Here is a 10424-nt window from a genome sequence, read left to right as displayed (position 1 = left end):
GGAGAAGAGACAGACGTGGTAGACAAATTGATCAGACTGAGATGGCAGAACAAGAAGATCACGTGGTAGATATAGAACAACCAGTTCAGGAGCAACAAGCTCAAGGTCATGGAGCTGGTGTTGGAGTTGGTCAAAGGCTTCACCAGGGTAATGTTCAGCAGGAACAGGTGCACCATCAACAAGCTTATGTCCACCAAGGACAAGCTCAAGCTCATCAACAAAGGCATCAGGCCAATGTTCAGCAAAGACACCAGGTGCACCACCAACCCCACCCTTTCCAACCACAGCAAAGAAGATATGAGCAACCCCAAGTCTATGTTGGAGAGAATGACAGGGCCAATGCTCATCAGTATGGAGCTGGTATTCAGGCACCTCCTGTGCAAAACAACAACTTTGAAGGGAAAGCATCATTGCTGAATATGGTCCAGAACTCAAAGTTCCATGGGTTAGCAATGGAAGATCCCTTGGAACACTTGGACCAGTTTGATAAGGTGTGTGATCTGACCAAGATAAATGGAGTTTCAGAAGACAGCTTCAAGCTAAGACTATTCCCATTCAGTCTTGGTGATAAAGCTCATCAATGGGAGAAGAATCTTCCAAGAGGCTCCATTCAAACCTGGGAGCAATGCAAGCAAGCCTTCTTATCTAAGTTCTTCTCCACCTCAAGAACTGCAAAACTGAGGAACCAAATCTCTAGCTTCACTCAGCACAGCAATGAAAGTTTTGGTGAAGCATATGAGAGATTCAGGAGCTACACAAACCAATGCCCACACCATGGGTTTAGTGAGGCTTCTCTTCTCAGCACACTGTATAGGGGAGCTCTTCCCAAGATTAGAAACCAGCTGGATACTGCTTCCAATGGGAACTTTCTGGGTAAAGAGATACATGCTGCTTTAGAGCTAGTGGAGAACTTAGCATTGAGCAATGACACTTATGGTGAAGACTATGACAGGTCAAATAGGAATGAAGGTTCAAGCTCAGAACAGAGGCTCACCAGAGAAGTAAAGGAATTGAGAAGTGAATTAGACAAGTTGAAGCTGGTAACTCACAAGCCAATGCATTTTGTTGGAGAGTATGAGGAACCATCTCAAGTCTTTGAGAACATCAGTGAAGAAGGTCTAACCAAAGAGGAACTAAACTACATTGGGAATCAGAGGTTCCAGAGGTATCAGTATGGTAATGCCAACCCAAACCTCTCTTACAGGAACACCAATGTAGCTAACCACAAGACCAGGTGTATTCCAATCCTCAAGCTCCACAGAACTTTGTTCCTCAGAACAACTTTCAAGGATCTTTTCAACCAAAGAATCAGTTTGGTCAGAATCAAGGTTTTGGTCAACAACAGCAACCATTTCAGGGCACTAGTTTCAATACACAGCAGCAAACGGCACCACCTGGGTTTGGTCCTCCACAGTTCCAACAGCAAGCACCGGTTCAACATCAGTTTCAGCCACCAACTGTTCCACAAAGTCCTGTTTTCAATGTTCTTCTCCAACAGCTCTTAATAGGACAACAAAAGATGGTATCTGACCTGGAGACACTGGGCGCTGAACTAAAGTCTATTCAAAAGAACAAGGGCATATGCACTTCTGAACCACAAGTCTCTCTTCCTGGTAAAGCTCTTCAAAACCCAAAGGATTATTGCAATGCCATCTACTCCAATGATGACCACTCAGCTGTTGTGCAAGAAATAGAAGACCTTCTCTATGGTCAAGTCTCTAGTGAACCTGCACAAACTCATGTGGATGAGAATGACATTATAGAGGATTTCATGGGCTTCATACATGAACTCAATGAGGACATTGAGAGCAAAAGTGTGGGGGCAGCCGGTTCAGTTCTTTCTGTTCCGCAAAGGAATGATTCAGTTTCTATTGCAACAAAGGAGCATCCAACTGGTCAAGCAATGCCAACAGATAGTGCCCCCACCTCTGAATCAACTCAGATGAAGCCCACCTCCCTCCCAAAACTAGGCAACCCAGGGAAGTTCACCATCTCTTGCACTCTTGGAAACTTTAGAGTTGAGAATGCTTTGTGTGATTCAGGCTCAAGTGTGAGTATAATGTCTAAAGATATGATGGAGAAGCTAAAGGTCAAGTCTATAACGTCCTACCCCTCTTCTATCACCTTTGGTGACTCCTACTCCAAGAAACCATATGGATTTTTAGAAGACTATCCTCTTCAAGTTGGTGAATGCATAATTCCCACTGATTTTGTGATCATGAAGATGAAGAAGACCAAAGAGCTCCCCCTATTGCTTGGAACTGCATTTCTCAACACCACTGGTGCAATGATTGACTTTGATACTCAAAGAGTGGTGCTCACAAAGGTGGATAAGGATGCCTTTTACCCTGTTCAACCACCTTTAGCTGAATTTTGTGGATCAGTTGTTCAAGAGATAGAACCCCCTAAGGTACTTGAGATGAAGTATGTAGGAAGTGCTGAGATTTTAGGTGGATCCAAATCTCTCACAGCTGTAGAAATGGAAAAAGAACCTCACACCAACCCTGTTTACAAGGATGGGACTGAACAGCCATTGATCAGAGAAGAAGACATCTTGCTCTCATGGTCTCCTACACTTAGTGATCTAAGGATGATCAACACCAAAAGTGATGGCTCAGCATCAGAAGACAAGAGTATTAAACCTGATCTTTCTTCTCAAGACTTTGATCTCACTCCTTGGGTTGATGATGATGGTTCTCTGAAGTATAAGCTGGATTGCAATGGGAAGCCAGGTCTGTTTGCTGAAGTGAGGGCATGTCTCACAAGGGCCATCTTTGATAAAGACCCAGATGGTATTCAAGAGCTGGTGGACAAAGGTCTCAAGGTGGGATCTAGAGGACAAGGGTCTAATGGTTCCCAAAGGCAGCAAACCAACTCAGCTTCCATGCTCAGGACCATTGAAGTGCTGAAGAGCATCAGTGCTCAACCTCACCCAAGCTAAAAACAGGTTTTCCAAAGTCAAACTTAGAGACTTTAAACAAAGTGCTCTTGGGAGACACCCCAAGCTTATCCTTTGTAAATATGCTTTTGATCTTTTGATTCCTTTCTTTTTATGCTTTAGGATGTTTTGATGGGTTTGTTTAAGTGTCTCAGGTTATAGGTTTGAGTCTAAACCCTTGGAAAGTGTATGCAAGATGAAAAGAGGTGAAGGAATGGAGGCAAGCTTGACTCGGCCGTTGACATGGGTACAGGCCACGGTCAGAAACAAGGCGTGGCAAGCATCTTTGTGTTGCCACGGGGAGATAATCACGGGTTCAAGACCAGGCCGTGGCAACATGAAAATGGAGTGTCCAACATTCGGGGTTTGCCACGGTGAGTTGTCACGAGAAGAGATGTGGCTGTGGCAAAAAAAACGAGGTGGAAGGACCAATATTCGGAGAATGCCACGGTCTACAAGACACGGGCCAAAGGTTTGACCGTGGCAAAGATTTGGAGGGCTTGACCGAGGAATGAGCACTGCCACGAGGAGTTTGACACGGGGAAACAACCAGACTGTGGCAAGAGAAAAGGAAGGAGACATAGCTCGGGTTCAGACCTCAGCAATTGAGGTAAACACTCAAAACCTTGTAAATAGCATGTAGATCTTTCTTTTTCTTTTGCATTTTACTTGTTTACTTTGTTTTAAACTCCTTTCTCATGCTTTTATAACACAGGGGACTGTGTTATTTAAGTGTGGGGGAGGAGTTTCATCCTTTACTAATCATGTTTTCTCTTTTCTTATTTTACACTTTGAGTCTTGAGTCACATTTTAGTTGCATATTCATGTAGTCTCATCTAAGTGCATATAAAAACCAAAAAAAAAATGACCATGTAGTTGCATTCTCAGTTTTTAGGATTGAGTCTAAATTGCATTTGCATATAGGTTGCATCTTGCAAGGAGTAATGATAGGTTTTCTAGAGAGTACATCACTTTGAGAACTTGAATTGAATATGCTTGTGAATCTTTTTCTGTGCTTGCAAAGTCTGAAATGATTTGAATCTGAGAAGCAAGTTTGAATTGAACTCAACTCTAATTAAGTGGGAACCTTGAACTTGACTTGAAAATATCTTGTGATGCATTGTTTGAAAAAGCTTGTGGATACCAATATACATACTTGAGCTAGAACCATTGTTTTTACCACTCTTTTCCTTAGCTCAAGTAGCTGAATCCACATCATGGATCAGTTCCCATACCTTGAACCCATCCCTCTTTCAAGCCAATGTTTGTGTGTGAATTGGAAGGCCACCTTGGATCAAACTTAGCAGAAAGTGTTAGGTTTAGAGCGACAAGGGCAGGTCTCATTGAGTGCTGTGTTCCAACATCAAGGAACTGAGAGTTTTGGCAAGGAATAAGTGTGGGGGAAAAGACTTTTTGGTGAGTGGGAAAAGGTGAGATGAGTGGGAAAGAGAGAGTGAAAATAGCTAGGGGAATGAAAGAAAAAGAAATCAGTCTTGGTGTTTTGAGAAAGTGAGCTCTGGTTTGTTGAAAAGAAAGATTCTAGCCTCTAAGTAAAAAAAAAATATTAAAAAAAAAGGGAGAAAAGAAGCCAAAAGGCTCAAATGTTTTGTTAAGAAAGAAAGAAGAGGCTAGAAGTTGTAAAAGAAAAAGAGCTGTGTAAAGTTTGAGTTCCAAGACTTGAGAGGAAATGTGAAAAGTAAATCCCCTAGTGAGAGGAAAATGAGAGTGAAAAGTGAGGATTTTTGAGCAAGTGAGGAAGCTTTGAGTAGAGGGTGGGGTGTGATGAGTCTTTGCCCTTGTATGCATAGGTTGCTTTTTACCTTTAGCATTCTGCCAAAGTTTGATCATTCATAGAGAGATCCCTTTGCTGCATTAAACCCACTTGAGCACTGATGAGATCATTTTAATCTCATAGCCTCTCCCTAGCCAAGCCAGCTTGTTTAAACATTGCATCATGAGGTTCACCTGATAAAAGCTTAATAAATGTGGAAGAGTTGAGAGAGAGAAGAACTTGTGGAGATTCCTTGCTGAGTTGACATATATCTGAGTATGACTTTGCATTGCATAATTGAGCATGAACTTGAATTCTCATTGTGATCACTTCTCTCAAAATGAAAATGTGAACTCCCATTGCATACAACCTCTTTCTCTCATTTGCTCTTTTTGCTTGAGGACAAGCAAAGGACAAGTGTGGGGGAGTTGATATGTTCATAATCTGCATCATTTAGGTTGCATAAATCATTCCAAATCATGTTTTATTTCATGCATCTTAGGTCCTTAGGGTTTTTTTTAGAACTTAGGAGATGCATTAGGTCCCAATGAGTCTTTGCATGTTTTGAGTGTCTATCAGGTGAATATGGAGCTGAAAAGATGAATCCAGGAGGTGGAATGGTGAGCAAAGAATGAAAAAGTGGAAAAATTGGGTCTTGGGAGATTTTCGGCCATTCTCGCTGGCCAGGAAGGTTTCACCGGCCATTTTCATGTACCGCGGGAAGCTTTACCGGCCATTTCCATGTACCGCGAATGAAGTGTATCGGCCAAAATCTCCGGGTGTGAACGAGTCTTAGAAATCGCCTGTCCGGGGAGCCTTCCGGTCCGATTCAGACGGCGGGTCCTTCATAGAAGTTGGAGAGAATTGGAGCACGGTCTCATAGCAAGTGGAATCGTGGAATTCGGACGCGTGAGCAGAGAGATAAGCTAGTCGGAAGGAACCCCTATCTCGTAGGTATTCCGGACCGAGCAGATCAGTTTTGAAGGATGCGAAGGACGGTGCACTTCCACTCCGATTCAGTTTCCGGGGCCTTCATGAGAATCAGAGACATTTGAGTCTTCTTTCCAGAACATCCGAGATCAATCAATTCGGAGCTTTGAGCAGAAAGATACGGTCTCCGGAATGGACACATGTCTAGGCGCCTCTCTCTGGTCGTGTAAATGCGCTTCAAAGATGTACCCTCCAGGAAACCTTACACTTCCCAAGCACTGAAACTTCCTTCATCAAAGTTGGAGATAAATGAGTCCTCTGTCTTCTGCAACCGGAATTACTCAATTCGGACAGGTCTCCAGGAAGTTACACTCTCCGGAATGCGAGATGGTCCAGACAGCCCAGGATGACTAAGTTAAACATGCCGCGATTTCAATGCCACGGTCCACACTTGGCCGTGGCAACTTTTGTGCACCCTCGGCCAATGACACGATATAAATGCCACGGTGTGAGGCTTGACCGTGGCAAACACACACTTGGCTGAGAGGAACTTAGCAACCGTTCGGCGATTGACACGGCCTAAATGCCACGGTGTGAGGCTTGACCGTGGCAACATCTTGCAACCTTCGGCGATTAGCACGAGCTTAATGCCACGGTCTGGGACTTGACCGTGGCAAATGAACAAGTGGCTGGAGATAACTTCTACACAGTTTCGGCTTTTGACACGATCTCAATGCCACGGCCTGAGACTTGGCCGTGGCAAGCATATACTTGGCTGGGAAGGACTTCACATACATGCGGGTTTTGGCACGGTCTGAATGCCACGGTCTGGGGGTTTGACCGTGGCAACCTTTACATATCTTCGGCGTTTGACACGGTTAACTTGCCACGAGTCCCAGATGAAGCTTAATCAGACCGTGGCATCAAAATGAACCAAGAACACAATGAAGTCTTTGACACGGTCAGGAATGCCACGGTCACACCAAGGACACACCAGACCGTGGCAAACCCTTCTTTGCCCATCAAGGCCGGGTCAGTACCCGGTTTGTTCCGGGTTGACTCGGTTCGCCCAAGCTTCCCTTATAAGGTTTTTAGACCTAATTTGTAGAGGGGACTTAATCTACTTTTAGTCTTTTTTTCCCCCTTTTGTGAAGAACCACTTAATACACTTTGTTTTAGAGAGTTTAAATCGATTTGCAGTTTCTTTCCATCTTGTTCATCATTTCTATTCATCAAAATCAACTTCTAATCATGATTAACAACACATCTTGCAAAGGATCTAGTGTGTTGATCATGATTAGTGAGTAGTTACCTTAATGAGGTTCTAGATGTGTAGGTTAGGGTGCTAAAGTGTTAGATTAGGAGTGCTTAGGGCTAGATTCATTGGTTCATTTCTCTAAACAACTGTTCTCTATGCTAGATCCTTGATAATCACTTGAGATCTAGATTCTGGGAATTTCATGCACCAAAAGTGTTTGATGAAATTCCTGAAAGAGTTGTGTTAGAGGTTTAAGTAATTTTTCATCATGGGAATGATTTGTTAAATGCTTGAATGATCATTGAGAACTGTTTATTAATGCATATTGATTCATATTTCACAAATGGGAATTTGGTTTGAAAATGGATTAGTATAGGGGTTAATACCTTCATGAGAGGATTAACCTAGATTAGAGTTCTTAATCACTTGAATCATGTCTCATCATTGTCATTAGCATTCCTAGTTTAACACCAAAGCACCCTGACCAACTATCATGTCTAGAATCTCATGCCTCCATCATATCATATTCACATCATATCATTTGTCATTGTCATTAGTCTTTAATCCTGTTTATGTTCATAGTTGTCTCTAGATTAATCAAAACCCACTCTTGTTTGCTTGAATCAAGAACTTGATCATATAGCTTAGTGTCTAACACCACATCTGGATTGATAAACCTCTTTGTGCTACATTGACAAGGGGATTGATAGCCCTGAGACCCTAAAAAGTCTTGTCTATCAGTCCTCAAACAAAGCAAAAGCCTAAACTGGTTAAGTGAAAACAAAAATAGGAAATGCACAAATCTCATAGACATGAACTCTAAACTAGGACCAAAGATAGTGCATCAATCCACAACTTAGTCTAGAAAATTTCTCACCAAAGCACAAGAGATACTAGTCCACTTTTTCCGTCATGCAAAACTTAAACAATCTAAATCTTGATTTCAGTCAACTAGCTCTCTACATTCATTAAGTTCAATAGTGAGTTCTCATTAAAGACATCATCCAGGATAGACGGCGTTTGGCGTTAAAAGGCTATTTAAGTGGTGGAGTTAAAGTGTTTCGGGTTACCTGAAGATCTGGAGGATGCAAGATAATATGCAAAACCGCAAGAGAGATAAGGACCTGTTGATGACCACAGTTTTCAGTCAGTTCTTCTTGCCAAATGTTGTTGCATAATCCTTCCTCCTTTGTTGTAAACAGTTGTTCTCCCAGACTTAGATTCTTTCCGGGAATCAGACAACAGTCTCAAAAACTCCATAAAATTGAACTCCAGTTGCCTTGGGACTTAAAATTCGACTCTCTAGACTCTCTAAGGCTTTTATTTCCTTTCTTTTCTTATTTCCGGATTTTTTTTTTTTTTTTTTTTTTTAACGAAAGGAAATGCCTTTTAAAGAGAGAGAGACTAGAGGACGAGATTGTACCAAAATTCGAGATTTTTCTAAGGCAAACTGAGCTTCCTCTTGTGTTGAATCCTTCCGGGAGCTTTTCTGGCAAATCGCAGGTCTCTGTCCTTTGTGACTGAAAACTGCGTCGTTCCTCTTTCTCTCCAACGTTTTTGCACTTATCTGCATATAAGACAATAGAAAACAAGAGTGCATGTGGTTTGAAAGAGAATTGGTTAAGGTGGGGAACTAGCTAAAGATGAACTAGCCATTCAGGATCAACAGAGAGTGGTAAAAGGATAAAGGAGTCCTGAAAGTATGATTCGTTTCCCTGGTCTAATGCTTCAATGAGAAAATTAAGTCCAAATTAAGTCCAAATAAAACAGAGCTAGTGTATCCCTTCATCTAAATCGAAATCATTCAAATTCCTCTGGGGTACTTCGTTTCAAATGTGCTTAGCTACCTCCTAATCTAGTCCTAAATCATGAATGAGCATGTCACTAGGAACAGTCTAAAGCACACAGTCAACTATCATTGATTCATGTTCACCATTTCCTTTTAAAAACGTATTTTGTTTTGAAAACCGATTTTGAAAAACTTTAAGGAAAATGCAAAAAATGTAGATAATGCAAGACTCATGAAAGAAAAGTGGTTAGAAAGGGATGAAATCCTCCCCCAGACTTAAATCACACTGTCCTCAGTGTGAAACAAGTCGAGATTGGATGAGAAAAATGCATAGGTAATCGAATTGGTAAGAACAAAGAGAACTTACCTGGATCCGGGATGCTGGTGGAGATGAACCGGATTCATTCGAAGGGGTTTGGGAAGGTGATTAGGTGGTGATGAAGGTGGTGGAAGGTGATGAATGAGGTGGAGGGTGATTGGTGAGGTGGAATGGGGTGAAAGGGGTGGTTTGGGTCGGGTTTGGATCTCAACGACCAAGTGCCGCGGTCAGGGGCTGCACGACCGCGGCAATCAGGTGCTTGGCCGCAGTCAGGACTACGCGACCGCGGCCGACAGTAGGTTTCCCGCGGTCAGAACGTCTGCAACCGCGGGGGCTTATATCGCGGCCTCTTCCTGCGTCTCCTTGGTTCCTGCTGGGCCGAGCAGTCAGGTACCATCCTTCTTTTTGGTTTTTTCTGGTTTTTTGATTTTTTGGCTTTTTGTTTTATAAGAACACCTGAAACTAAGAAAAATAAAAAGATCAAAAAAAAAGAAAGAAAAATTCAAAAGAAAACAATACCTAAATGGGTTGCCTCCCATTAAGCGCTTTTGTTTTAAGTCGTTTAGCTCGACTTTTGGTGTTGGACGTGACTTATTCCAATGAAGAAGACCTTGTCCTGAGACAAGTCTTTTTCGACATCTCCTTGTTTTGCTTAGCAGGTTCTTCGTCACTCCAAAGTTCTTCTTCAAACTCTTCTGCTGCAGAACGTTTTCCTGCTTTGCTGTTGTATGGAACAGCTTCTGTGAAGACATCTTTGTCGATATTAGCAAATGAAATCCTCCGGTTTGTCCAGTCCATTATAGCTCCGAAAGTTGCTAGAAAAGACCATCCCAGAATCACTGGATATGTTGCACCTCTCGTTTCGACAATGTAGAAGTCGACAGGCACTATGCAATCTCCTATTCTCAAAGGAATTTCATGAGCTATTCCTTGAGGTGTTGCATTTGAATCATCAGCTATACTAATCTTTGCTCTAGTCCTGCGCAGGTGTCTAATACCAAGTCTCAAAGCAATTGCCTTGGACATCATGTTAAGACAAGCTCCAGAATCACATAGCACGTTTTTAAACATTTCTCCTCTAATAGAACAAGTGATAAGAAACTGACCTGCACCATCGATTTTGTGAAGTGTTCGAACAGGTTTACCTCTTCTGGCATGATTGAACAAGTCTTCTATCTTAGGGATTGATTCTTTGCTCTCACAGAAGTAGTGGCCTATCATGAAGTCCTTGCAAGCTTTGGCAAACGTGATTCCTTCAGGCAAATTTCGAACCACATCATTGAATTCGTCGAGCTTGTCTTTGCTGATTTTATTGGTGTAGTGGCTGCAGTCTTCAGGATTTATGAGGTGAATCGCATAGACAGCTGCTTCTGGTGTTGTCATGTATCGAGCTCTCATAAAGTATCTATGGATATCCTC

The 10424-nt window shown here is 42.4% G+C and overlaps 1 non-coding gene across 1 annotated transcript; it reads right to left on the bottom strand.

Annotated features, from left to right (window-relative positions):
* Nucleotides 1–674: 674 nt before the first annotated feature.
* LOC112085566 lies at nucleotides 675–781 on the bottom strand. The gene has a single exon (XR_002898869.1). It is a non-coding gene; the product is annotated as a small nucleolar RNA R71 (small nucleolar RNA).
* Between the last annotated feature and the right edge of the window lie 9643 nt (nucleotides 782–10424).

This window comes from Eutrema salsugineum, unplaced genomic scaffold (assembly GCF_000478725.1).
Source record: "Eutrema salsugineum unplaced genomic scaffold, Eutsalg1_0 scaffold_3, whole genome shotgun sequence".
Taxonomy (NCBI): domain Eukaryota; kingdom Viridiplantae; phylum Streptophyta; class Magnoliopsida; order Brassicales; family Brassicaceae; genus Eutrema; species Eutrema salsugineum.
Note: the sequence above shows the minus strand (reverse complement) of the source record. Positions and strands in the feature narration are given on the sequence as shown.